Raw genomic sequence first — 27,706 nt, forward strand, 5'->3', positions numbered from 1 at the left:
GCCAACCCCTGCTCTAGCACAGAGAATGAAAATTCTTTAGGTGTACATTTTGCTTCAGGTATCAGTTGTTGGGTTTGTACGCGTCCAAGGGTTAGAAGTGGGCAGTGAAAGCAGCCCACGTCCCAGTGTTTTCTGTGAGAAGGCGTGTAGGGAATTCCTCCCTGCCATTTCTCCTGGGGAGGATGCTGAAGTGGGTTTTCTGGTTGAATGTTAAGCTCTCCAAATTGCTATGTCCGTGGAGACATTTTCTTCCTTCCCTCTCTCAGCATCTTTTAGGAAGCACAAACCACTCTTTCTTTGTTGGTGGGCAGTAAAGGCAGCAGGCCAGGGGATTGAGAGACACATCGCCTCCCAGAATTACTCAGTGGCCACCATCTTGGAATCACTTTCTCCTGGGAATACATGGATGATGTGAATAAACGTGATTTTCAGTAGGAAGAAAGTTCAAATGTGTTCTCTAAAGGGGCATGTTACTTCTGGATGCCAACTTGCTTCTTAGAAATGTTTTTTCCTGCTGGGCATGGTGGCTCATGCCTCTAAATTCCAGTACTTTGGGAGGCCAAGGCAGGTGGACAGCCTGAGATCAGAAGTTCAAGACCAGCCTGGCCAACATGGTGAAACCCCATCTCTACTAAAAATGCAAAAATTAGCCAGGTGTGGTGGTGGGTGCCTGTAATCCCAGCTACTCAAGAGGCTGAGACAGGAGAATCACTTGAACCCAGGAAGTGGAGGTTGCAGTGAGCCAAGATTGTGCCACCACACTCCAGCCTGAGTGACAGAGCTAGACTCCATCTAAAAAAAAAAAAAATGTTTTTTCCAGAAGGTGGGGCTAGGGGGTGGTGAGGCTATGACTAAACCTTAGGTCTTCTGTCTTCTTTCCACTGAGCTAGTGGTTTCCAAAGCCATCATGCGTAGGTAGCAGGAAGGAATGGGGTGGAGGAGGGGAGCTGAAAACGGATTTTTTGGAACTCTGGGCACATTTATAACAGAATTGTAACTGTATAATGTTATGGTATCACTTAACTGACATGTCTACTTTGGAATGTTTATAACTACCGTAAATCAAGGGGCCACCAAGCCAAGGTAGCGGCCACACATAGACATTCCAAGGAAAACGTATAAAATAAATAAAATAATCACACAGTATCAACATTCCATTCCCGGCTAGAAGACGGAAAATGTAACTGCCCCTGCAAAAATGCAAGCGCCCAGAGATGAATGTGCTCAGAGCCGAGGCAGCTGAGGCCTCCTCACGAGTGCTCAATAAAGACGTCAAGTGGGAAAAGGTTAGGAAGTCAGTAAGAACAAAATGTTTGACCCAGTCGAGCAGTCCTGGCCCTGCTACCTTGGTTTGCGAGACCCTAACGTCGGCATTCCTCCTTATGGTCTATGGGTGGCTGTGATTTTCTGCGTTGCGGGGGCATAGTGAGAACAGTTTTTGTGACTTCCCTCTTTATGACTTCTGTCCAACTTACATTATCTAAAGAAAAATAAAGATTTGTTATCCCCAAGGCATAAAATTCTACGGGTTTACAAACTATTGGATTTCTGACCTTAGTGATTGTTTTTGGGCTTAAACTACTTTTCTTTCTTGACCAGTGGCTTATAAAGCACACATCAGAATGAATTCTGGCTGGATAAACATCTGGTCATTAAAACTGTGCAGGTCTTTGGTTTGAAGGCAGCCGCCGTAGCATTCTTAGGACACCTGGTACTTCTCTTTACTCCAGACTCTGGATGCATGACAGCAGAGGCACAGCCAGAATCTTAAAACTGTAGCGGTTTTTTTTTTGTTTTTTTAAGTGGTAGCAAAACTCTTTTGAGCCGTCTTTCTTGTCTTAGAGCCTTTGAGGTATGTACAAGCTTGGGTAATAAAAACTACCAAAAGTTAAAAATTAATAACCACAGGGACTCATCACATCTTAGAGGACTTTGAAGCAGTCTTTCTTTCTCCCAGGAGAGGATCTTTGCTTTCTGACAGCACTGGAAGAAAATGACCCAGTCGTTTCCCCTAAAATTAAGAAGACTGTTCTGAGGTATTTTGTAGACATTCCACTTTTGTCTTTTTGAGTTTAATATTTCTTTGTTCATCGAATGAGGAAAATGGACAAACTCTGGATTCTTCAGAGCTTGGATTTGGGGTAGGGAAATGCATTTTTTTCCTCTGATGGCCTGAAAAAGGTTTAGAAAGTTTAAAGTTATTAAAGCCCCCAAACCCACAGAAGAGAGAATTTCCAAGGAGGGCGGTGAGAGTCGCAGAGAAAGGGCACATCCCAACCATTTCAGCCTATAGGTGAGCTGAGCTTCCTTCCCCCTGGACCTTAATTTGAGAAGAAAAAAAAAGAAAAAATCTTCAATCTCATGATCTAGAATTCATATTTTTAGCCCAGGACAGAAATGCAAAGGATAAGCGCGACTATTCGACCAAGTCTCCCTTCTTTCTTGGTGCTTTCAAACCACGTTGGTTCTGAGAGTTCTTTCCACATCTCCGTGGGCTTGGGTTGTAAATGCCTGGCTCCTGGGACTGTCAGTGGCCGGCGGGGGGTGGGGGAGGGGGGCCTGGGATCTGACTGATGACCCCTACCCTTGGAGTTTCTCAAATGAGGGTTCCATCCACGATCAGCAGACGGCAGGGCTCTCTCCCCTCTGGCCCTCTCCGAACGCTTTGCTCCCTGTCCATGAACGGGAAAGAAAGCGTGCCTGCCGAGCACTCCATTTCCAAACAGAACAAGCAGGGATGTCGCTTGCAGAATTCTCAATGTTGGTATTTGTATTATTGGATCATAATTACATTTCACAAAAATTACTGCAAAGAAAAAAGAAATGGCTGCTCCCTAGAAGTGAGATTTATTGTCCGTTTCTGTCCTTTGTCTGCCTCCTCGCGTGGCCTCGTCTCTCACTGGGCCTCTGGTGATTTATTATTTCGGGGACCCCAGAGGGGACACAGCACTGCCTTTCTGTAAAGGTCACGCGGTGAAAGCAGGCTTTATCCGGGTCAGAAATTGCCCTCAGACACCAAGGGGAAACCCTGGATGAAGTTAATCAACATCCACCCCATGGCAGGTCAGTGAGCTCACGCCGGGTGGGAGAGGGTTGACCTCGTGGTGGTCGGATCTTTGCACCACCCGCTCGCTCCAGATGAAGACATTGATGTTTTCATATCATTTGTAGTTCTGATCTGATCTCCCCTCCCAGAAGAAATCCTAAAAAATTAATGCTCTATGGAATGATGCTTTAAAAAAAAGTCATTTCGCTTAGGCCTTTGTTTTTCTTCCATAGATGAGGGGAGGGGGGACCTCACATTTCTCCATAGCCAGCCCCTAATCTGCAAGCTGAGGTCCCAGGGGTGCCCAAGTGGGAGTTCAGGGCCTGTTTAGCGTGACCACCACGCGGACAAAAAGGTAAAGGGAGCCAAATGGCAACTCCGACTTGCCCCAGGCTTCCGGTTATGAGGCAAGTGTCCTAAGGCCACCAAGGCACCCGCAGGGGTTGTCCGAGGTGACACTTCTAAGCTTTGGCAGCCTTGAAATCCACTGCCATACCAGCCATATCTGCGAGGCAACTACATGACCGTGGAGGAGGGAGGGAGTTTCATCCACACTGCACAGGCCAGGACCCACATGGACACGCTTCACGTTAACCAGCCCACCGCACTACAGGGAGCATCTGCAGGAAGGCTTTGTTCCGAGTCAGAGGGCCCCCAACCCCCCCAAACTCCCCTTTTTCTCCAGTTAAAGGGACACAACCAGGTGGGTAGAGCTGCCCAGGAAAAGCCTCTTACGCAATGACAGGAGGGAAGTGGTGCGAGCAGTAGAGGGTTCTCGCAAATCGTCCTTAATTACATTAATAAATGCCCACAAACCCCAAACGCAGCGTTGCCCCTTCCTTGGCTTAGGAAAAAGAGTTAAGAAAGATCATCAGCAGAAATGTGCTGGCCTGTGCGGGTCTGGGTCTGGGACCGGGTACGCGGGGCCGGGGCTGGCAGCCTTTCATGGAACGAAGCTGGAGGCCCCAACCCCCGGGCACTCTGGATGGAGCTCTCCTGCAGCTCCCAGCGCCCCGATGGCATGGGCAGAGGAACACGCCGGGATCAGTACAATTATGGTGACTGACTGTCTGTGGCTCGATATTAATCTTTCAAAAAGGCTCTGCTTTGTAGGGAAGGTATTAAGTGGCTCCGACAACTTCTTAAAAACGTTCCTCTTTCTTTACAGAATGTCAAGTGAGATTTCAAGGGGGAATACTTCATAACCGAGGTATGTTTTCCTTAGGGCAATAAACCACCATTGAATTTACATGCCTGCCCCCCAGACCTCTGGATTTCTAGCCAAAACTTTCATCTGTTTTTCAGAGAAACAAAAAAAAAAAAAAAAAAAAAAAAAGGTTGGGGGAGGTGTTTTCTTCAAATGCAGGGAAGGCCTCTCCTGGGTGGCAGAAGGAAAGTTAGGCAAACTTTATAAATCTAGCGGGAGAGCTGTTTTTGGCAGTGCTGGAAAGTGGAGTGGGGTTTTTCTGTCGGCCTCACTTAAAACATCGCCAAGCGGGCCCCCGCAACGGCCCCGGTATGCAGAGGGGTGGGTGGGCGCCCGTGTGTGGAGGAGGCAGGCTGGCTCTGGCTCTGGACGGCCACCATCCTGTCTAAGCCCCCACAAGGAGGGTACGGTGGGAGAGGGTGGGATTGCATGAGAAAGGAACGCTGGAGTTAAGTAAGGAGCGACAGCTGCAGTCCTGGGGAACAAAACGAGGCAGGCCCCGATGGATTTCTCATCAACTGTGTGGGAGGCATTGGCAAAGGGAGGTGTCTGCACACCCCCAGCTCGACCCCTTCCTGCAGCAGCACCAGCAGGGAGACCCCACAAGTGCGGCAAGCTTGGTGCAGGGATGACCCCCATCCATGGCTGGTGGCCAGGAGGGCGGCAGGTGAGGGCTCTCTGGGGGAGGAACAGGTATCTTGGGAGAGCACAGCTGTGCAGCTGGAAGGAGCAGCCAGGGGCCGGCGCCTGCTTTCTGCTGAGAAGTGGGACTCGCCCAAGGTCACAAAGTGAGTTAGGAAGACATAATCGGCTCCTGGCTCTGTCCCTAACAAGCAGAATCCTATAAAAAAGAAGAAAATGACTCCGGGGATTTGAACAAAGAAGCCAGGCTATAAATCCACTCTCCACACAGCTGCCGGTTGATCTTCCTAAAATGCAAATCGGATGCGGCCCCGCGGCCCTGAGATGCCCTTCAGAGGCATCCCAGGACCCTTGGGAGAAAGACCCGAATCCTTATCCATGGCCACAGGGCCAGATGGTTCTCTGCCCCAGACATCTGGACCCACTGCCAACCCCCATATGTCTATACCCCAGGCATGAGGCCCCCTTGGAGTTCTCTGTTTTTGTCTCTCTCTGTCTCTCTCTGTCTCTGTTTCTCTCAGCCAGAAACTCATGTATTTATGCAGAAAAGATTTCTCAAGCCTGGCCTTGGTACCTGGCCTCATGCTGAACACCCAGGATACGATGGTGCACACACAGTCCCTGTCCTCATGGGGCTTCCAGTGACGTGAGGGAGGACATTAACCAAATCATCACATAGATATTTTAAATGTAAATGCATGGGCCAGTGCAGAAAGGTGCAGGGGAACTGAAGGGCCTCTAAGAAGAGGCCCTTCTTTAGAGACGGGTGGGGGAGATCTCTGGGAGCCTCAGGGTGGTTACAGGAGGCAGAAGGCGCAGGCGAGTCCGAGCCTGGAGCCTGAGAGGAAGGAGGCCCCAGTCCAAGGGGAACAGCGCAGAGCAAGCCATGATGTCTCCCAGTATCCAGGCTCCCGGCCCTCCCCGCCGTGGGTGCCACCCACTGCCCCACTCGACACTCGCCTTCCCGACGGCCCTAAGGCTCAAGTCTAGGCTGGGGCTGTGAGTCATGATGGACCATGACAGGTCACAGGAGCCAAGCCCTTCGACGGCAGCTGCCCCTCTTCCCTGCCCCCTTCATTCCCTCACAATCTGTGAGGCAGGTGCTGGGAAACAGGACAGGAGAAGCTCAGAAACGTGCCCAAAGTTACAAATCTAGTAAATGGCAGAGCTGGGATTTGAACTGGAGGGTGTGGGGCTTCTGAGGCTTCTTTCCCCGCCCTCTCCTGCCTTTCATCCCTGCACCCCAGCACCTGCGCACTGGCCAGCCCACAACACTGGAGAGAATGAGAGGAAGCGAATGAATGAATGAGCCACTGAGGAAATACAGTTGGCTCACACTTCTCTGGGTGATGGCTGGGCCTCTGTTCATAGGGCCCGTGGTATCCCCAGGCTGAGAGATGGACACAGAGTCTCCTGGAGGGACAGGAAGGAAGCGGACGCAGTCAAAGCCGTAGAAGAAACAGTGTCTTAGCTAATTGCCTGGCCTCCTGAGAAGTAGCACAGCCACAACCAGCCCGGAGGTTGAGCTCCACATTGAAGAAGAAATGTTGATCAGCTCTTAGGGATATGAAAGGATGCCCTGAAACCCACTGACAGGCTCAACAGAGGCGTGGGCTTGTATTGATCTGGAGGAAATCTATTGTTTTGGAGGAGGGCATAGTTAGAGGAAAAACAATGTGTTAAGACTGTAAATTCGGGGGTGAGAATAGATGAACAGGAAGAGAAACTGGCAGAGAATGAAGAATACACATCCTCACCCATCAAGAACAAGGCAAGCCGGGACCCAGCCAGGTTTGCCCAAATGAGCTGGGTGCTAAAAGGCTCCATGCCCAGGTGCATGGGGTGCTCAGTGCTGCCAGAATGCAAATAGCCACAGGCAGATGGAGGCCCCACAACTAGAGGCAGTGCCCTCTGAGATCCAGCCAGCCTCCCCTGCAGGATGGAACGAGGCCAGGCACAGGAACAGGGGCGGCTTCACGGGCACGTGGCTGTGCAGCCACACAGGGCCCCATGCTGAGCAGAGGCCCACACTTGGTTTAATATTTTTCGAAGGAGCAACCTTGCATTTTTATTTTGCACTAAGCCCTGCAAGTTCTGTAGCTGGTCCTGCTTGGGAGGGAAAGGCAGCGGACAAGGAGGACATCTCCAGGGATGGATGACAATGGTGTGCTCAGGCATACATGGGTTCTGCCGCCTGCTTTATGCCTTCCCGCTGCAGCCATGGGATGAAGATTCACTGGGTGTGTGTGATTTCACATTGCCTCGCCAACTCAGGTGCACCTGGGAGACAGTGAGGCACATCTGCCCGTAGCTTGGGTCACCTGTCTAAACTTAATACTGATTGTGGCCACTTAATCCCAGTGAGGAAGGCTGAGACCCCTCAAAGGTAAGCAGAGAGGCAGAAAAAAGCACGGGGCTTCAGAGGACCCCTTATCTCCTGGGAAAGGCAGAACGCCCCTGGACAGCAGCAGGAAAGCTGGAAAATCCATCCTTTGTCCACTGCCTGAGCTTGGAGCCCTACCCTGCCCCTCCTGCAAAGGAAGGTAGCTGAGACCTCGAGGCGAATGGCCACTAGACGGCACAGCCTTCATTGCATAAGCTGCTTGCGTCCCAAGATCACTGGCACGAGTTCCCTAGCCAGGGCACCTGGGCATGGTGCCTTCCAGTGCCCACTCACATGATCAAACCCAATGCTTGCCCTGGCATTCAAGGCCTTGCATAATCTAGCACTGCATTCATCTTCCAGCTAGCACTCTCCCCTCATCCCCCAGGTCACCACTGGGCTGGTCCCCTTGAGCACTTCTCACTGGGCTTGTGGCTTTTCTCTACTCGCCAGAACCTCCAGGTTGGGATCTTGTTCCACCTCCTCTGGGAAGCCTACCTGCCCCCGCAGCTCTCTCCCCCACCCTCCCCCTGTTTGTGTCTTTCTGTGGGCAACATGGTGTCAACTTCTGAATTCCCTTCATACTGTCAGCTCCGTGATCAAAGAACACGCTGGAGTCAAACCTACTTGAATCCCAGCGCTGTGCCAGAGCTGACGACCAGTGGTAAATGAGAGTGACAGTCCCTCCCCAGCAGACAAAATGAGGTAATGCTGGCAAAAGGCATAAAGAAGTGAAGGTAAGACAACAGTAAGAATGAGAGTCAGTGTCCTTGCTGGTATAAAAAGCATAGCAGATCAAAGGCACTGTTAAAGAAAGGCAGCTACAGGCCAGGCGCGGTGGCTAACGCCTGTAATCCTAACACTTTGGGAGGCCAAGGGGGGCGGATCACGAGGTCAGGAGATCGAGACCATCCTGGCTAACACGGTGAAACCCCGTCTTTACTAAAAATACAAAAAATTAGCCGAGTATGGTGGTGGGCGCCTCTAGTCCCAGCTACCCGGGAGGCTGAGGCAGGAGAATGACATGAACCCAGGAGGCGGAGCTTGCAGTGAGCTGAGATCGCGCCACTGCACTCCAGGTTGGGAGACAGAGCGAGACTCCATCTCGATAAATAAATAAAGGCAGCTACAGCCCGTGCAGTGGCTCACGCCTGTAATCCCAGCACTTTGGGAAGCTGAGGCGGATGGATCACCTGAGGTCAGGAGTTCAAGACAAGCCTGACCAACATGGCGAAACCTCATCTCTACAAAAAGACAAAAATTAGCCAGGCATGGTGGCGTGTGCCTGTAATCCCAGCTACTCGGGAGGCTGAGGCATGAGAATCACTTGAACCGGGGAGGCAGAGGTTGCAGTGAGCCGAGATCACAACACTGCACTCCAGCCTGGGTAACAGAGCAAGACTCCGTCTCAAAGAAAAAGAAAAAGAAAGGCAGCAGCTACAGATAGAAACATTGACAAAAAATTATTCTGACAGCCTGCTGTCAGACAAGCTAGAAAAACTGTCTAAACTGGACACAAGCACATAAAAAGACATAGCAACCTGAGACCGTGAAAGACCAACACAGCCATAGACCCTGAAGGGACCAGTGTGGCCACAGCAGACCCACAAGTACCATGGAGTTTACAACCAGCAGTTCTCTAACTGCCTTCCACAGTGGCGCATACACCACGCAGGATGCTGAGTCAAATGACAAGAATATATTTAGCTTGTTAAGAAACTGCTGACTTCTTTTCCAACCAGCAATGTAGGAAAATTGCAGCCCTTGGCCAGGAGCGCTGGCTCACGCCTGTAATCCCAGCACTTTGGGAGGCTGAGGAGGGCGGATCACCTGAAGTCAGGAGGTCAGGAGTTTGAGACCAGCCTGGCCAACATGGTGAAACCCTATCTCTACTAAAAATACAAAAATTAGCCAGGCCTGGTGGTGCATGCCTGTAATCCCAGCTATTCGGGAAGCTGAGGTGAGAGAATTGCTTGAACCCAGGAGGCAAATGTTGCAGTGAGCTAAGATCGCACCACTGAACTCCAGCGTGGGCAACAGAGCAAGACACCGTCTCAAAAAAAAAAAAAAGAAAAGAAAATTCCAGTCCTTCCACATCCTCGCCAACACTTAGTGTTGTCTATCTTTTTAATTTTAGCCATTCTGGCAAGCATAGTGGTATCTCATTGTGCTTTTAATATTCATTTCCCTGATGATTAGTGACGCTGAACAACTTTACATGAATCATTTATTACTAATTAGCTATCCATATGTCTTTTTTGGTAGAATGTCTTTTCAAATCCTTTGCCCATTTTAAATATGGGTTATTTGTCTTTTTATTATTGAATAGTAAAAGTTATTTATATATTAGAGATAAAAGTCCTTTACAGATACATGCATTCAAATATGTTCCCCCACTCTGTGTCTTGTCTTTTGGTTTTCTTAACCATGTCAGCAGTCCTTTTTTTTTTCTTTTTTTTCCAAAAAGTTCCTTCATGCCCCTTTTTAATCAGTCCCCTTCCTCCACCCCCTATATGTTTACCTTTTCTGGAATGTAAATATCATGTAAATGGAGTCATACATTTTGTATCCTTATAAGCCCAGCTTCATTCATTCATCATAATATCTTTCATATTCATCTGAGTTATATGTATCAGCCCTTCATTCCTCTCTAACATTGAGTAGTTCCAGTAGGAATTCCATCATATGGCTGTGGCACGGTTTCTTTACCCATCCATCAGCTGATGGATATTTGGGTTGGTTCCAGTTTTTTGCGATTATAAATAAAGCCACTATAAACATCCACATATATGTTTTTGTGCACATATGTTTTCATTTCCTTCGGGTAAGTACATAGAAGTGGGATGCTGAGTGTTATGGTAGATGTATATTTAACTTTATAAGAAACTGCCAGGCTGGGCGCTGTGGCTCACACCTGTAATCCCAGCACTTTGGGAGGCCAAGGCAGGAGAATTGCTTGAGGCCAGGAGTTCAGGACCAGCCTGGGCAACGTGGCAAAACCGTGTCTCTACAAAAAATACACACACACACACACACACACACAATTAGCCAGGTGCAGTGGTGCACGCCTGTAGTCTCAGGTACTTGGGGGGCTGAGGAGGAAGGATTCCATGAGCCCCGGAGGTCAAGGCTGCAATGAGCTGTTTGCACCACTGCACTCCTGGCAGTGATGCAAACTGGGTCTGAGTGACAAAGTGAGACCCTGTCTCAAAAAGAAAAAAAAAAACAAAAAACTACCAAACTACTTTCCAAAGTGGCTGCATCATTCAGCCTTCCCATCCATAATGTAGGTGAGGTCAGTGGCTCTGCGTACTCACCAGCACTTGATAATGTCAGGGTTTTTGTTTCCATTTTTAAGCTATGATCTATCTTGGTGACTAGTCCACATATGCTCTAAAAGAAAGTGTGTTCTGCTGCTATTGGGTGGAATGATAATTAAAATTTTCATTAAACCAAGTTGGTTGATAACATTGATCAGGTCTTTTACATCTTTACTGATTTTCTTTCTACGTTTATCAATCCAGGGATGTTGAAATTTCCAACTACAATGTTAGATTTGTCTATTTCTCCTTCCAGTTCAGTTGTTTTTGTTTCAAGTATTTTGAATCTCTGTTATTTATATGCGTACATTTAGGAATGTTATGTCTCCTTGTGAATTGACCCCTTCATCATTATAGAATTTCTCTTTTTAACTCTGATAATATTTCTTGTTTTTAATCCTCCTTGATTAATACAGCCACTCCGGGCCTTCTTTTGATTAGTGTTTGCATAGTATATCTTCTTCCATCATTGAACTTTTATATCTTCATAGTTACTGTGGGTTTCTTGAAGATAGCATATAGTTGGGTCTTGTTTTTATATCCAATTTGATCATGTCTGTCTTTTATAATTGGAGTGTTCTGAGTATTTGTACTTAATGTTACTGATATGGTTGGATTTATAGCTACCATCTTGCTAATGGTATAAAGCATTTTAATGATTCCATTTCATTTCCACTGTCAACCCATAAATTAGACCTCTTGTTTAATTTTACTTTTACAAAATTGCATCTTTAATTACATAGTCTTCCTTCAAATAATATGCCACTTTCGTACAATGTAGGAAATAATAGATTTACATTTTGCCCTCTCATTCTTCCTGCCTCTGTGGTCATACATTTCACTTGTTATACATCCCACTACACATTGCTATTGTTTATGTTTTAAACAGCCAAATCTGTTTTAAATTAATTTAAAAATGAAAAAGCACATTTACGTACATATTTGTTATTCTTTCCTTTCTTTTGTAGATCTAAATTTCTATCTGGCATCATTTTCTTTCTGCTCTAAGAACTTCCTTTAATGCTTCTTGTGGTGCCAGATTTCTTCTGATGGATTCTATCACCTTTTTTTTTCTTGTCAAAAAAAGTCATTATTTGGCTCTCACCTGAAAAATATCTTTGATAGGTATAGAATTCTAGGTTGACAAGTTTTTTTTTCTTTCAGAACTTTGACAGTGTCATTCTACTGTCTCCTGGCTTACATTTTCCCTCTGGCTATATAAAAATTTTTCTCTTCATCACTGGTTTTCAGTAATTCAACTATGATATATGTTGCTGTGTGGTGTGGTGTGTGTGTGTGAAGCTTATTTGTGGCTAGTTGAGCCTCTTGGATCTTAGGATTTGTAGCATTCAACAAATTTGGAAAATATTCAATCATTATTTCTTCTCATTTCTTTTTCTGCCCTCTCCCCCCCACTTCTCACCTTGAGACTCAAACTACACGTGCTTGATACTGTCCCACAGGTCACTGAAAGTCTATTCATTTTTTTTTTTAGTCTTGTTTTTTCTGTTTCATTTTGGATCGTTTCTATTGCTATGTCTTAACATTCACTTCTCCTTTCACCCTATTTCCAAATCTGCTGTTAATCCCATTATATTTTTCATTTCTAATATTGTAGTTTTCATCTCCAGAAATTCCATTTGGTGCTTTTTATCTCCTAAATTCCTCTCTTCACTATGTTCATGTTTTAAAAATAATTGAATATGCATTTAATAGTTGTTTTAATGTCCTTGTTTGCTAATTCTATCATCCTTGTCATTTCTGAGACTCTTTCTCTTGACTGTCTCACATTGTTCAGCTTAACATATTGAGTAATTTTTGTTTGGATGATGAACATTATGATAATCACATTACACATCCCACTACACATTGCTATTGTTTCTGTTTTAAATGGCCAGATCTATTTTAAATTAGTTTAAAAATTAAAAATAGCATATTTACATGCATATTTGTTATTGTTATTGTTTCATTTCTTTTGTAGATCTAAATTTCTATCTGGCATCATTTTCTTTCTGCTCTAAGAACATTTAGACACTTCAAGGTTGAGTGTCTCAAATTTTGTTGTCTTCCTTCAAAGAGTGTTGGGCTTTGCTTTGGTAGGAAGATAATGATAAAATAGACTTTTGGGGGCAAAATCTTTTTCGGACAAATCAAACTTGTGGTTCAGTTTGACCCTTTGGAGACTTGTTTATAATCTTGGTTAGGGTGGGTCTAATGTAGCAGTTACTATAGGAATAATTTAGGCATACTACTAAGGTATGGCTCTTCTGGTTTCTCTAGTGAATGCTCTCATTGTTCTATAAGGACTCCTCATTCTGGTTAATCTGAACTCAAATGCCTCTGTATCTTTAGCTTGGACCACACAAGTCTCCTAACTGATCATGGCCCTGGCCCAGCTTTGCCTTTCTGTACTGCAGCCAAGGTGAGCCTTCAAACACCTAGGACTAGCCATGTCATCCCCCAGTTAAAACCCTTATGAGACTTCCTGTCACCACTTGGGGGAACAAAAAAGGCAGAGGGGACAGATACAATATTTGACCTTCATGATCTGTCTTATCTACCCCTCCACATCACGTCTCATACTTGATCATCCACCAGCACCAAGCAACTTGCAGCCTCCAAACTCCCACATGACTGCAGACCTCTGTGCCTGCACCCAGGCTGTCCTTGCTGCACCACGAAACACAGATGTGCCTCTGAGGAAGTAGAGTGTGTGCTGGCATTTCCAAAACCATTTGGAGTGAGAAAGGATCAGATAAATGATGGGGGTTAGAATTCGCAACCAGAGAGCCCGAGACATCTTCTCTCCCCCTCGATCACTCCCCTGGTGTTCATGGGTCCGGAGTCGTTTGCCCATCACTAGAGAAGACCTTCGGTCAGCAGTGTAGCCATGGGTCCTCATTTGGCCCCTGCCAGTACACAGTACACATCTGTGACTTGGCTATCCAGAGAAGTCTGACCCCCAGGAGCTGGTGTCGGGTCCTGGGAAACAGCATTTTGACAAGCACTCTGATTTTGATGTGTACCAAAGTGAGAGAACAGCCATTCTCTCTGTTCCAGGCAAGGACTCTGGAGCCAGGCCTGGCTTCTGGTGCCAGCTTTCAGGTCATCTTGCCCTTCCTGGCCTCAGAGCCTTACTCTGTACAATGGGATCATGCCTCCCTTGGAAGGTGGTAAAGGGTAGAGCCCAGGTCCAGCAGGCTTTCAACCCAGCCCACCCCTCCCTCTTCCCTTTTGACTCTTCCCAAGGCACAACTGCTCTGGCCTCCACAGCCGTCTCTTCCCTATCAGGGGCTAGCAGGGGCTTCCTTGCCAGCTCCCAGGAAGCAATCGACAGCAATCACTGCACAGACGCCTCATATATTCCGTGGGGCGGATGGGGTGTCTTGCTTTGTGGCGATATACGGACCGAGCTCACACAGCAATTTAAGGAAACCAGGTTGACAGTCCTGCTCTGATGATGCAAGCAAAGGCCTGATCTAGGAGGGGATTGTAGGCGGGCCAGCCCCTATACCCTCTCCCTGTACCAGCGAGGAACAGGAGAGCCGTTTAAGGCAGCGTGCGCCATGTGCTCACGCGCAGAACTGGAAACCCTCCCTGCCTGCCGCGCCCTGCTGCTGTTCCACTGCTTTGGAAAAAGCCATCCAATAAAATCAATATGACCTGTGGCAGGAGTTGACCTTCCCAGCCCTGGCGAAGGTTCCAGATGACTGGACAGGTTCCTGGGAAATCAGAATTTCTCCTGCACCCAGTGAGGGCAGGTTTAGAGGTGAAAAAGCCATAAACTACTGTGATCCCTTCAAAAAAACAAGGCGATGCACTCAAGTGATGCCAGCTGTGAAGCAGTCTTGAGGGGTGGCTGAACTGCTCTTCCTTGGAAGCCTCAGGGTTGCAAGCCACACAGATAGCCAGGAAGTTACGGGGTGGAGGCAGGGGGCTTCATCACACAACCCTTGGACTCCAGGGAACTTTTCCTCAAAGCAAATGATAACTTAATGAGGTGAAAAACTTGGGCGGTTTTGAAATTCAAGCACAAGGGTTGCCCCCACCCCCTCTCCTCCTCTCCCCACTGTCATTGAGCCAAGGGCACTTCCACGGGTCTGTGAGGGTTACTCCCCAGTGGTTGATACTTAATTCAGCCACTGTGGAGGGCTGGCCATGGGGGTTGGGGGGCGGTGGAGAACAGCAACAGAGGTGGATTTCACCTGAATGGCGGCAGCGGCCGGCCACATGGCCGTGACTCAGGTCGTTTGTCCCTCTCCGCCTCTTGCCTTGGATAAACTCCATGTAGGTGACACCAGAGTGATTACCTGGCTGCCATTTGAAGGTGCTGTGACCTGTAATGAGCCACTCGAACTATAAGTCAACATCTGTCTGTAAGGAGCCACATTCTGCACATCCAGAAAAGGTGAATTTTCCAGATGAGAAGGACCTTGTAGATTTTCTACCCTGGCAGTTTCCATCCTCACTGCTGAGTGCCACTTTTGTTCTTTTCCCCGCCAGTCCTCATGTTTTCAAAGATTGTGTCGCCCAAACTGCCTTTGTTAAGTAATAATTTGTTTTCCAGTTGTTTAATTAATCAAAGACATAAGTAACTGCCAACCTGAGCTTTTAATCAGTGTAGGGGGGAGAGAGGCCAAAAGCTGATACTTATTAAGCACCTGCCACGCACCAGCTGCTGCCCCCGCACCCTTCACGCTGTCCTCCCACAACCCCTCCGTGCCAGGACATGGAGGGACAGAGAAGCAGGTCTCCTTTGCCAAGGTCACACGGGCAGCCAGAGGCAAAGCCAGGACCAGCTCCTGAGTCTGCCCGATGCCAAAGGTCCGCTCTTTCTACAGCTGGCTACCACCTCTTGTCTTGCCACCCTGGGGTGATGCAATTCCAGCCCAAGGTAAAGGAAAGGCATTTATATCCGCCTGAAATACTGAAAATGCCTCCTGCGTTGAGCCAAGACTCTTTGCACTGCAGATGACAGAAGCCCGACTCAAATGGACTCGGATAAAACAAAGGATGTGGGGGCTGGTTGGCTCACATAACTGGAGTCCAAGGTGGGTCAAGCTTCAGGCATGGTTGGATCCAGGAGTTCACACAGAGCTGTGCACCCTCCCCTCCATCCTGCTATCGCTTGACTCTAGTTCTGCTTCTCTTTGCCCTGGTCTCCATTCTCCCCCGCTTCGGATTTCCCCCACCAAGTCCAGACATATATGCAACTGCCTCCATGGTAGCTAAGACGCATCTTTCACACAACATGGCTGCAACAGAACTCTTTGGCTTTCCCTGTCCCCAAACCTATTTCTCCCCCACCTTCCTGCAGCCCAGGAGTAGTGCCACATCTCCCAGCTACCCAAGCCTCGTTTGGAGTGGTCCTTCCTTCTCCTCTTTCTCCCACAGCCACATTCAATCCAGCAGTAGGTCCTGCCGGCTCCACCACCACACCAGATCCCCAACCCTCCTATTCCCTCCAGCTCCTGGCTGCTGCACCCCTGATTTGGTCCCTCCATGATTGTGCCAGCCCCTCACAGTTCCCCCAGCTTCTGCGCCCACCCCAACACCCTCCCTCCACTCAGCAGGCAGAGCAAGGATTTCAAAATGAAACACAAAATCACTCACCTACCTAAACCTTCCCCTTGCTTTTCACTGCACTTAAAATAAAACTGAAACTCCTTCCTGTGGCCACAGGTCCCAGCGGTTGGACCCCTGCCCACCTTACCAGTGACTTTCTTTACCACTCCCCATCTGCTCAACAGCCTCTATCTGCACTGGCCTTTCTGTCTCTCAAAATGTGTCACCTCCCGTTAACCTCGGGGTCTTGGCACCAGCTTTCCCTCCCTAGCTCTTACTTCACCTGGTTCCTTCTTGTCGTTCATCTGAGTTCAAATGTCACATCCTTAGGAAGCCTGTCCTGACCACCCTGTCTAAAACTGTCTTCCAGCACATCAGCCTATCACCCCCAAGTATTTAGCACAGTGTGTCATTATCTTATTCACTTATTTGGCACTTACTGTCTGTCTTCCCCATTAGAATGTAACCTCCAGGGGTCAGGGTGCCTGGCTGGTGGGCCAGCCCCTATATCCCAAGCTCAGGACCTGGGTCCCCCTATATAGCCCACAGCCATGTGGAGTGTTGAGCACATAGCCCTATTAGGCAAACGGGTGGTTTCTCTGCAGAGCCCCAAGGATCTCATCTCTTTCTGGTTATGTACAGAGATCTTGCCAACTCTGTTGCCCTGTGGTAGAATATTCTGGGAAGTCAGCATCTGGGGCCGCAGGTGAACCGTGCTTAATACTGGACAGTGGTTTCTTTCCAGCCCCAGTGCAGCCAAAGACAGGTTCTCAGGGCCTCATCTGTGGGCACTGTGAAGACAAACACATTTCAGCCTCTGATTCTAAATGGAACTAAATGTGTCTGAAGCCAGCACCTAAGGAAAGGCATGCCGATGGAAGAATTAAGCCTCGTTAGAGATGTTCTTGCCAGTAATGTGGCAGCTGAACAGCAGCCTTTTATCGGTGCTGTAGTTGCTACTCAGCCAAGCAGAGACTCAAAGAAGGGGGGCAGGATGGCTCCCCCAGCATGCCCTTGTCGAACCTCTGGCCCTCTGCTCTCACTGGTCCCCTGCTGGGATCTCTGGTCTCCAGCTTCCACGGTTTTATGTCAAAATCCCTTTTCCCGGGAAAAATGCCCTCAAGGACTCACCTAAGGAGAGGAGCTTTCCCCATTTCTTAGCTTCTAGAATTTCATGTTCTCAAAGACAAAAATCACTTTTCACCCAGAAATCTGGTTATTTGTATATGGGAGGTAGTCTTATATTAGACTAGAAGCTCCCTGAAAACATCTAGTGTTGGGTCTGCCAAAGTCCTAGAATTGTGTGCAGGGTATGGAAAGCCTGGATGGCTGCCTGCTTATATGTACAGATGATAGGTATATGGATGGATGGATGGATGGATGGATGGATGGATGGATGGATGAGTGAATGGATGGATGGATGGATGGATGGATGGATGGATGAATGGATGGATGGATGGATGGCAGACTGAATAAACAGATGATTGTTTGAATAAGTGGTTGGATACGTAGTTGATTGGATGAATGGATGGTTGCTCACTGCCATTTTTAAAGCTGTTTTTGATGACAACAAAGGTAAAAGGGTAATCATATCAGGTTAAAGCATTCTATCCCAAACCGATTTCCACAAAATCCCCTGCCTATAAGATGTACCTTAAAATAAGCACTCATCCTTAAGTAGATTTGAGAAACGCTACATACTTTAGCCTCCTCATGGGGTGGTCATAATGCCCATTAGCATGTTAGCCCTGAGAATTTCTTCAAAGAGGGAATGTGTTTGGCTCAAGGTATTTTGTTCAATGTTGGCTTCTTGTCTTCATAATGAACTCATCACAGAGCATCCCTCATCCAAGTTCTTTTAAACTGGTTAATATTCCAAACAGGTGAATGAGATGGTGAAGACCCCAGGCTGGGCAGCTGGATGTCTGCTAAGTGGAGATCGGGGCTGGGCAACAGGAAGGCACTGGCTTCTGCCCATCTTCCTCCTTCCCTGTACCAAGGCTGGCAGGGGGAGGTGGTTGTCTCACTTTCCTGAGCTTTCACGACCCAAGACTGAGTCATCATCCCACTTTATTTTCCCTTTGTTACATTGGCAAGCATTCAGATGGTGTTAGCTGTAGCTATGACACAATGCCGCAATGATAAAATACTGCCTATTCTCCTTAGAACAAGAGGTCAGGAGGAATCTGATCATTTTTCCTGAAGAAATCATCTTACATTTCAAACTAAAGATTCTCCAACCTCTTCAATGACTACAGAATACAAAATCTTAAGATGCAAAGACTTAGAAATGGAAGGAGAAGTCTACCTGTTGGCCCCTTCCCTACTCCCCATGAAGGGTGAGAGGTGGGCTGTATAGACCCTCTTGGGGCAAGGTCTACACTGTGGATCCTGTTGGGGACCATTCCTGATGAAAAAGTGAAGCTGGCCTCCCAGCTCTTTCTGCCCCCCCTTCAGAATGTTTCCCCTGCCTCCATCCCTCCTGACACAGGAACCTTCTGCTGACTTCTGAATGCCCCAGAGGCCTCAGCACATGCCACCCTTTCTGTCTAGCATGCCTTCCCCGCACTTGCAGGGCAGCCTCTGGGCCTCCTGTGGAGTCAGCTCAGCTGCCCTCCAAAGCACAGTACCTCTCACCACCCATGTCTGCTTCCCTCTTTCTCTCATGGAGTGGATTCCATTCTGGAGCTGTTATATCTGTCTATTGCTTTCTCCTTGCAGACTACATAGTCACAGCGGACAGGCAGGGTTCGCCATCCTCACCAGTACCTGACACAGTGCCTGGCACATGGTGCATGCTTAGTAAAGATTCGCTGAACTAGTGACTCCCAAAGAGTGGCATTTTCAGGCATAATCGCAGGGCTATATGTTTTAAGTGATGCCACCATCACCTCTCAGAAATCTACCAGCCCATAGTACCATCCAGGTCATTCATGAGGCTGGACGAAGTCTTTGGAGTGATAACCTATCTTTCTTCTTTCCTTCCTTCTGACCAGCCATGGAGCTGGTAGATTTGAACATTTATTCCAGAAAGAATCTTGCTTCTATCTTGAGAAAGAAAATGCCTCTTGCAAGAGCCAAGATGAACAGCTAGAGCAGAATGCTGCACTCGGGGCTTCCCTCTGAAATGCCCCAGCACGCAGCACGGGCTTCCAGTGACACTGTCCAGAGCCCACCGCATTACCCTAGGAAGAGAAGGACCATGCTGGGTTGTGGCCTCAGGGCCTGTGGTTGCAGATATTTTAGTTCTATGGTTTAGACGCTGAAGCCTCATCCCACTCCTGTGACCGATCCCCACTGCCCAGTGGGTGACGTCACACTTGGTGAAGCCTGCTCTGTAATCAGACCCTCTCGTGGGGCCGGCTGGAGACATTTCAGAATTCTCTCTTGCTACTTCAAAGCCTTGGGGATCCCCTCACCCCTTCCTTAATTAGAAAATAACAGAGGGAGGCAGTTACACAATTTCAACAGCATAATCCTTTTCTGCTTGTGGCTTTGCTCTCACTCCTTGGAGAATCCATTATTAGCTTCCAAAGAACCTAAAGCAATGAGCAGTTCCCTAACTTCCAGTAAAATCCTGCCCCGGGAAAAGTCTACCTTGTGCGTGCCTGACAGACAGGGGTGGTGGAGGAACTGCGAACCATGATGCTTCTTCCGGCTGCCTCTGCTTTCCGCACTAGCCCCACATCCTACCATCAGCCACTCTGCCAGTCAGATTGTTCTCTGGATACACGGTCCCCAATCCCACCTCTGAGCCTTTGCACATACTGCTTCCATTCCCAGAATGAGCTTCCCCCCTTAGTGAACTCAAGGACTCCTACACATCCACCAAAACCCAGCCTCAATATCCCCCTTCCAAGAAGCCTTCCCTGACTGCCCCAGCAGATTCTGGCATCCTTCTCTGGGCTTCCACAGCCCAATGTGCATAGCCCAAATTGTCCTCCAGCCCAGCAATGTGGCAAGATCATCTGTACAACCCCTGCATCAGGCCACATCTTAGGGGTTCCTGGAACATCATGGGCACCACCAGCTCCTACTCCGCTATGGCCACGCATAGCATTTGGAGTTTTGGGGTTGAGACCTGAATTTGGCGCTGATTCCCTGCCCAACTCTAGGCAAGCCACTCCACTTCTTGGGCCCCTGAATTTTTTACCAGTAAAATGAGGGACTTGAACCTGCCTCACAGGACTGTGATGGGGGTTGAGAGAAACTCTGAATGTGGAAGTAAGGAAGAAGGGGCACCTTCACCTTTTTAATAATGAATCAAATAAGAGGCTAGTTATTCCTGCTATCTCTCCCTTTCTTCCTGTTCTCTTCCCATCTCCTCTGATCCTTTCCACTCCCTGCATCAAACAAATGGGTTCTGTGGGAAAATTTCACCAGTCCACCAAGAGAAGCACCGGTTTGAAATCCCCGAAGCCACATGGCTGTGAGGGTTGAGCCTCCCTCCGGGTGAGGCTCTGCTGGAGTTAGCAACAGAGTCGCTGCACCATTTCACCACTCTGTTAAGACCCAATCGATCTCTCCAGCAAAACCTCCTGCAACAGCAAAACTGTGGCAAACAGATTATAGGAGGATTAATCACCCCTGCCCCCGCACGCCCACAGCATTTTGTACCTACCTCCTCTAAGTACAGTTAATCAAACGATGTACAGAGGGCCTCCCCCACCCCCAGAGTGACTTCGCTTTGTGCCGTAAGACACCACTCAGGCGTTACCTCTCGGGGAACCTCTGCCAGGCCCCCTCTCCTGGGCACCTGCTCAGGGCCAGCCAAGCTCCTCCGCAACCCCCATTGTCACACTGTCTCATTGGCCTTGTCTGTTAATGTCTCTGTACTCCTGGGGGCGTAGGTGTCCAGGTATCAGCGTGCTGTGCTTGGAGACCAGTTTCACAGCTTCTCCGGGGCCACTTAGACTGACTCAAGAGACTGGTATTGGAAAATTCAAGTCCAGGAACACTACGTCTCTTGAACCCCAGAGGCATTTACAGAAGAACTGACCCTTCTGTGGAGAACATGAGATACTTCATTGACCCTCTCTGAGCCTCAGTTTCCTCATCTGCTCAGTGAGGGCCATGACTCTCTACCTCACAGGGTCCATATGAGCTGTTGTATGTAAAGCCCAAACATAGGGCCTGGCCCCTCTGAAAGCTCAAAAAACCCGAGGGAATCTTGTCGCTGTTATCAAAACAAATGCACATCCAAGCATTGCGTGGGACAAAACAGGAGTCCCAGTGGGGGAAGAGAGAAAGCTATCCTATTCTGATGGATGAAATACAGTAGCATTCAACTATTACCATCATTTTAAGGGGGGTGGGGGAGGGATAAAGAGCTAAAGAAGAGTTGCCTTTGGGGGGGGAATTTCCATAGCTCAGCCCCTCACTAACACTTGAGTTGGATTCCCCTCCAGTGGGAGGTTATCAGCAGGGAGCCCGTGGCCGCATTCACCCCATGTGACCAATGAGGAATCTGAAGACCAGAAAGGGCCTGCCCTGAAAGGGAATGGAACCCTGACGCAGGCCACAGTGCAGAAGGACCTTGAAAACACGGCGCTCAGTGAGAAAAGCCAGACGCAAAATGCTACATCCCCTATGAGTCCATTCAAACGAAATGTCCGGAACAGGCAAATCTGTAGAGACAAAGCAGACAGAGACTGCTCAGGGCTAGAGGGAATGGGGGGATACGGGATGATTGCTGAAGGGTACAGGGTTTCTTTTTTGAGGTGATGAAAACGTTCCAAAATGGACAATGGTGATGGTTACACAACTCTGTGAATACACTAAGAACTTTTGAATTCTACACTTCAAATAGTTGCATTGTGTGGAACATGGATTGTATCTCAATAAAGCCTTTTTAAAAAGAAAGATAGGCCAGGTGCAGTGGCTCACACCTGTAATCCCAGCACTCTGGGAGGCTGAGGTGGGCAGATCAGCTGAGGTCAGGAGTTTGAGACCAGCCTGGCCAACATGGTAAAACCCATCTCTACTAAAAATACAAAAATTAGCTGGGCGTGGTGGTGTGTGCCTATAATCCCAGCTACCCAGGAGGCTGAGGCAGGAGAATCACTTGAATCAAGGAGGCGGAGGTTGCAGTGAGCTGAGATCGAGCCACTGCACTTCAGCCTGGGCGACAGAGTGAGACTCTGCCAGAAAGAGAGAAGAAAGGAAGGAAGGAAGGAAGGAAGGAAGGAAGGAAGGAAGGAAGGAAGGAAGGAAGGAAGGAAGGAAGGAAGGAAAGAAAGAAAGAAGGGAAGGCCATTCGCTCAAGTTCAAACAGGCAAAACGTCTCATAGGCAGGACTCAGCCCCAATCCGCCTATCCTCATTCACGCCCCCGGTGCCTGTCCTCCAGCTCCAGTCCTATTTCTTCAGCCCCCAAACTTCACAAACAACTCTCAGGTCTGAGCACTTGGAGAACCTTTATCCCCAGAACACAGCCTACCTCCCCACAGCTGTCACCCCACCGGGCCCTGTTTCCAAAAGTGTGAGTCAATGATCCGTTTTCTGATCACATCCACAGTCTGAGGCTGTGAGTTTCCAATGGATGGTACATTCTAGAAGCTCCCCCCCACCCACCTCTGTGAGCACCAGCTTATCTGATCTGGCGCAGACAACTATAAATAAACAGTTAGAGACTGCCCTGTCTGATGAGCCATTTTCTGAGATCATATGAACTTGCTTTTAAGTAGCAGCTTTTCACAGATCGGTTGCTATGAGGCACTTTATTAAAAACCACCCATTTGCAGCTAAAATCCAGCTCCAACCAAATCCAATTTTCGTATCTACTGCTTTTTTAGACATAATGATCAGGACATCGTTTCTGTTTCTATGGGGAAGAATGGATTCAAAGGGCTGTTTTTCTGTGTGTTTTCTCTTTGCTAACAAGCAAGTAGACTATGCATGTTTAAGGCTGCTGTGTGCCATGGCCCTAGAGACCTTCAATAGAGACCAAATATTTATGCTTTGTTAGCGCATACAGACTTCCCCGGTAATGTTGATTAGTGCTAGAGGCTTATCCAACCAAGGTCAGGGGCTTGTGCCCCCCTAAACCGGGCCCATTAGCTTCTCTTAGAAGTAAAGCTTCTGCTTCATTGCCGTCTGGCTGCAGCCCACACATCAGCCCCTCTCCCGCTAACAAATATTACCGGTCATGCTGGAGATTGAATGGAAGACAATGATGGGCGGATGGTGCTGTGTACTGGGGCCAAAACAAAGAACATGCCCTTTTCATAATGGGTCCTCCCCAGGACCTTTGTATCATTCAACCTGTTTAGAAGCCCAGAGACAACATGCATGGTGGTGAGAGGCAGGGACTCAGCATCCCCCAGGGTCCACCTTGCTGGGCTCAGGCAGCCCCTGGCTGGGCGATGGTGGGTATGGCTTTCGGAGCCTCCATGGCTTCATCTCCACTGAGGGTGAGAGCAGACCTGTTTCAGAGGATTGGGGCAGGGGTAAACAAGGGAACAGGCACAGAGCGCTCTGCACGGTGTTTGGCACAGAATAGACACTCAATCCACAGCCGCCACATGGTGACGATAATGATTATTAATACATTTCCAAGGTGGCCTATGTTTATTGAGTGTCTTTTCAGCACTTCGTTTTTCAGTCATCATTTGGTTGAATAATTTGCAATTCACTTTAAAATTCGTTAAGAGGGTAGATCTCATGTTGAGTGTTCTTACCATAATAAAATGAAATAGAACTGATTGGAGTTGGAGGCTATTTCTTGGAAGCCTTCTGTTTATCATATCTTCCCTCTGATCTTTCTCCCCCATCTCCTGGGTTTGAATACAGGCACACTCATTTAATAAATATTTGTAGAGACCTACTGTGCAACAAGCCCTGCAGCGAGAGGGGAAATTCAAATGAGCAGGATCCAGACCATGCCCTGGGGGCCCTGGCAGCTACTCAAAGAATCAGACAGAAAGCGAATCCCGAGACCAAATATATGTATAGCCAGAATGTACATTGAGCAGGTCCAGAGGAAGGGAAGGGGGGAAGGAAGGAGAGGCCCCTGCAGGAGAGCAAAGGCTTACACCATAGAGAAGAGTTGTCCGTGGGGACAAGTGAGGGGATGGATGCATGGCAGGAGAAGCAGGCGACAAGAAGTCTGGGGGTGGAACTGGAGCTCAGATGTGAAACCTGGAGTTAGAGACCAGGGGGCCACTGTGATCTGCAAATGATGGGAGGGGACACTCAGCCAGGTAGTGTGGGCCACTAGGGAAGAGCTAGGCAGGAGCTCCACGTGTAAGGGAACGAGGAGGAAGTACTAGGGAGGGCAGCCTCCCGGGACAGGGATCCTTCCAGAGGGGACCCTAAACTCCATATGCAGAAGGTCAAGGGAGCTCTCCCTGCAGGCTTCACTGCCATATGCCAATTCCATTACTCACTCCGCGTTTTGTAAGGGTGGCTTGTGCTAGTCCTGATGTTTTCCTGTAGGGAGCCCTTATGGTTCTCTACACCCCTTCCTACCAAACCAGCCCCAGCACCTGGGCCATTTGCAACAACCTTCTCCCAGAAAGTGGCCTCTGGACTTCAGTGTTTGGGGGAGGGGGTTGGAGGGATGATAGCTCACTATTTAAAAAAATTAAAAGACACAGCGATTGGGCTGAAATAAAACTCTCACCTCTGCCAACAACATCAAAGTAGAGATTAAAGGCTGATTTTAAGATTTAAAGGCACTGTGCTGATGGCTTTGGGTGGGACCCTGTTTCTGCAGAATTACTGGTAATAACAATTCTAGAAACAGGTTATAATAACAGCACTTACCAGAGATACACTATGTACTAAGGTCTCTGGATGATAAAGTGGATGGAAATAGCTCATCTCCATCCCCAAATTCACTAACAGAGAGAGCAGTTAGCCAGGGCAGACCATGGGTAATGATGCTCAGTTGTCTGTGAATTAATTTCTGGACAGTACTGCCAGGAGCTAATGCATTTTTCAGTGAAGAGGAGCTTCAAGAAACCTTAATACTAGTGTGGATTGGTTAATCATTATATTTACATCATCTTGGTGGGGTGAGGGGCCAGCTGGGGTTAATGGACATTTTGGAAGATGTGAGAATGCAGCCTTGGCAGGAGAGAGATAGGAAGCCATCCATTCCACCCCGGGGCTGAGAAACTCTGCCTGTCCTCAGGACTGCTGAATTGCTGTGCAGTCATTTCGGAATTAAAGATGGATCTACTTTCTGATTAGCAGAGTTCAGCTTCTTTTGTGAAACTTCTCAAACAGTTTTAATCCCTGGTTACCTTCACATTTATTCTCGAATCTCTACTTCGTGGAGAGGTTGGTGTCAGGGCAGAATTGATCCAGCAGCTTACTGTTAACGTGATTTATCAATAGCAGTGTGAGATCGTACACAAATTTGGCTTACCATTTTGATGTATTGGCCATACTTGATGATAAGGTATGCATTACTATAAAAATAAACTTACTGTGCCTCCTGAATGCCTTTGTTTTCCTTTTGGCTGCACAGCATTCCCGGGAAATGATTAATAAGATGTTTCATTTAAGTACCAAGCAAACCAGAAACCAAGCAGGAACACAGGCACCTGGATGCAGGAAAGCTTGAAATTAACAGGCAGCCATAGAAAGTATAAGATTAATTTCGTTTTCTTATCTTATGCTCTCTTTTATGTCTTTCCCTATGTAAAGGGGGAGATTAATTAATCCAGGAATGATCTTTCTGTTGGCAATTTTATATTATGTTTGACTACTTAATAGAAATCTGAGCTACAGCGAGGCAGGATGCAGAAAGCGTATCCCGAAGGAGGAGAGGGAGAAGTCATTTTGAGCACAGGAGGCAGATTTCACAGCCAGTGTCAAAGTTGGGAGCGGGAAGAGTAAAGCAAACACCACAAGGCATTCATTCATTCATCTATTCATTCATTCCACAGACATTTTCCCATAACGGCCGCAGAGCCAGGCTGGGGAGCCTCCCTCATCCAGCCTGCTCCTTTGGGCTGCACCTGATCAAGTTTTTAGGGTGATTTGGAACCAAAATGAAATTCAGTACAATTCAGAACATATTTATTGAGCAGCAGCCATATGTTCAGCATCATCCCGGCTGCGTGGGGAATATCAAAAGGGGGGAGACATGGTGGCTGTCACCAAGGATCTCGCATCTAATTGGGGAGATAAGATATACACACACAATACAAGGCAATTATGGTAATAGCGTGCATTTAAATACCACTCTCCTGTTTACCCACATTTCATATCAGCCTCTCTACATTGTTGGAGCCTCTCAACAACTTGGGGAAGGAGGAGGGCAGATAGGATGAGTCTCATTTTGCAAATGAGGGAGCCGAGGCTCAGCGCGGTCGGGAGGCTTGCCTCAAATCACCCAGCCAGAAACAACAGCCCAGGACGCCAGCCAGGGTCGCAGGCTCCCAGCCTGTGGTGTGTTTCAACTAATCAGCTACACTGATTAAATGCCCGGTGGGGGTGGGTGGGGGGCAGCTGCCGGGGCTAGAGAGCTGGCCCTAGCCAGGCCTCCAGCGGCTCCTTTCTGGGGAAGTACAGGTCATGTCAGCCTTGCTTTGAATCCTGCCCCAGTTTTCCACCAAGGGGCCCGATGGCAGCAACGAAAGAGAGCCCCCTTCTCTTATCACCCTACTCCTGTAAGAATCCTATTCCACCCAGAGGTAAAAGAATAGGCAGTGAGTCCCCTCAGGTCATCTTGAAGGCAACCCAGGGAATAGGTGGCTGACTCAAGAACCCTGGACGTCACAAATTGGTGCCGATCACGTGCAGACCGCCATTTTACCGTCAGGGCAAGCATCGATTTTAGGGTACCATGTTAACAAGGGCACAGATGATGCCAGAACCCAGCTATCCCCAAAATCCTGGCACAGGGCAGAGCAAGCTGGGGCACACAGTGGGCACTACAGATGAGAACCTGAAGGAATGAGCCAGGCCCGTCCCGGCTCTCCAAAGGGTGGCCTTCTCAGGCGCTCAGCCCGATTTTGCTCAATTTCTCCTCCTGCCTCTTGTGCTAAGTTAGGACAGATGACATCATTCCTCCTCAGGCCCATTAACCACATGGATCGATGGCAAGAAATAAAATTTGGATTTTTCAAAAATCTCCATAGCAGATGGCCCCAGGAGACCAATTGCAACAAGATTCCTAATTAAATATAATTAAATAAGCATTAAGAGAGAGACTGATGCTCCCCTCTCCACATTACACCACTCTGTGCCAAAGAGTACAAAATTGAGAACGTCATTGTCCGCAAAAAAGCCACAAAGATCATTCAACTCCAGCGTCTGATGACCGAGCTGGGAAAACTGAGACCGGAGGGGCTACAAATTCAACCAAGGTCTGCAGGGATGTAGGGCCAATGACAAAAAGCTGACTGAGAAACTGACTCATGCACAAGTACCCATTCTGGCGTCATGCTGTTAGCATCTAAAAGGCCCGGACACTTGCATGCTGGGCGGCCTTGGGCAAGATCCTTTAAGTCTCTGGGCCTCTTTTCTTTCTTTCTTTCTTTTTTTTTTTTTTAAACTGAGTCTCACTCTGTCACCCAGGCTGGAGTGCAG

At 48.1% G+C, this 27,706-nt stretch overlaps 1 long non-coding RNA gene across 1 annotated transcript in view; it reads right to left on the reverse strand.

The window, feature by feature from the left end:
- LOC129474815 (uncharacterized) overlaps positions 1 to 27,706 on the reverse strand; it is a 103,991-nt gene that overhangs the window by 46,802 nt on the left and 29,483 nt on the right. The window contains exon 6 of the long non-coding RNA XR_008654646.2: positions 25,597 to 25,713. This is a non-coding gene — a long non-coding RNA (uncharacterized lncRNA). The remainder of the gene's footprint in view (positions 1 to 25,596; positions 25,714 to 27,706) is intronic.

This window comes from Symphalangus syndactylus, chromosome 24, assembly GCF_028878055.3.
Source record: "Symphalangus syndactylus isolate Jambi chromosome 24, NHGRI_mSymSyn1-v2.1_pri, whole genome shotgun sequence".
Lineage (NCBI taxonomy): Eukaryota > Metazoa > Chordata > Mammalia > Primates > Hylobatidae > Symphalangus > Symphalangus syndactylus.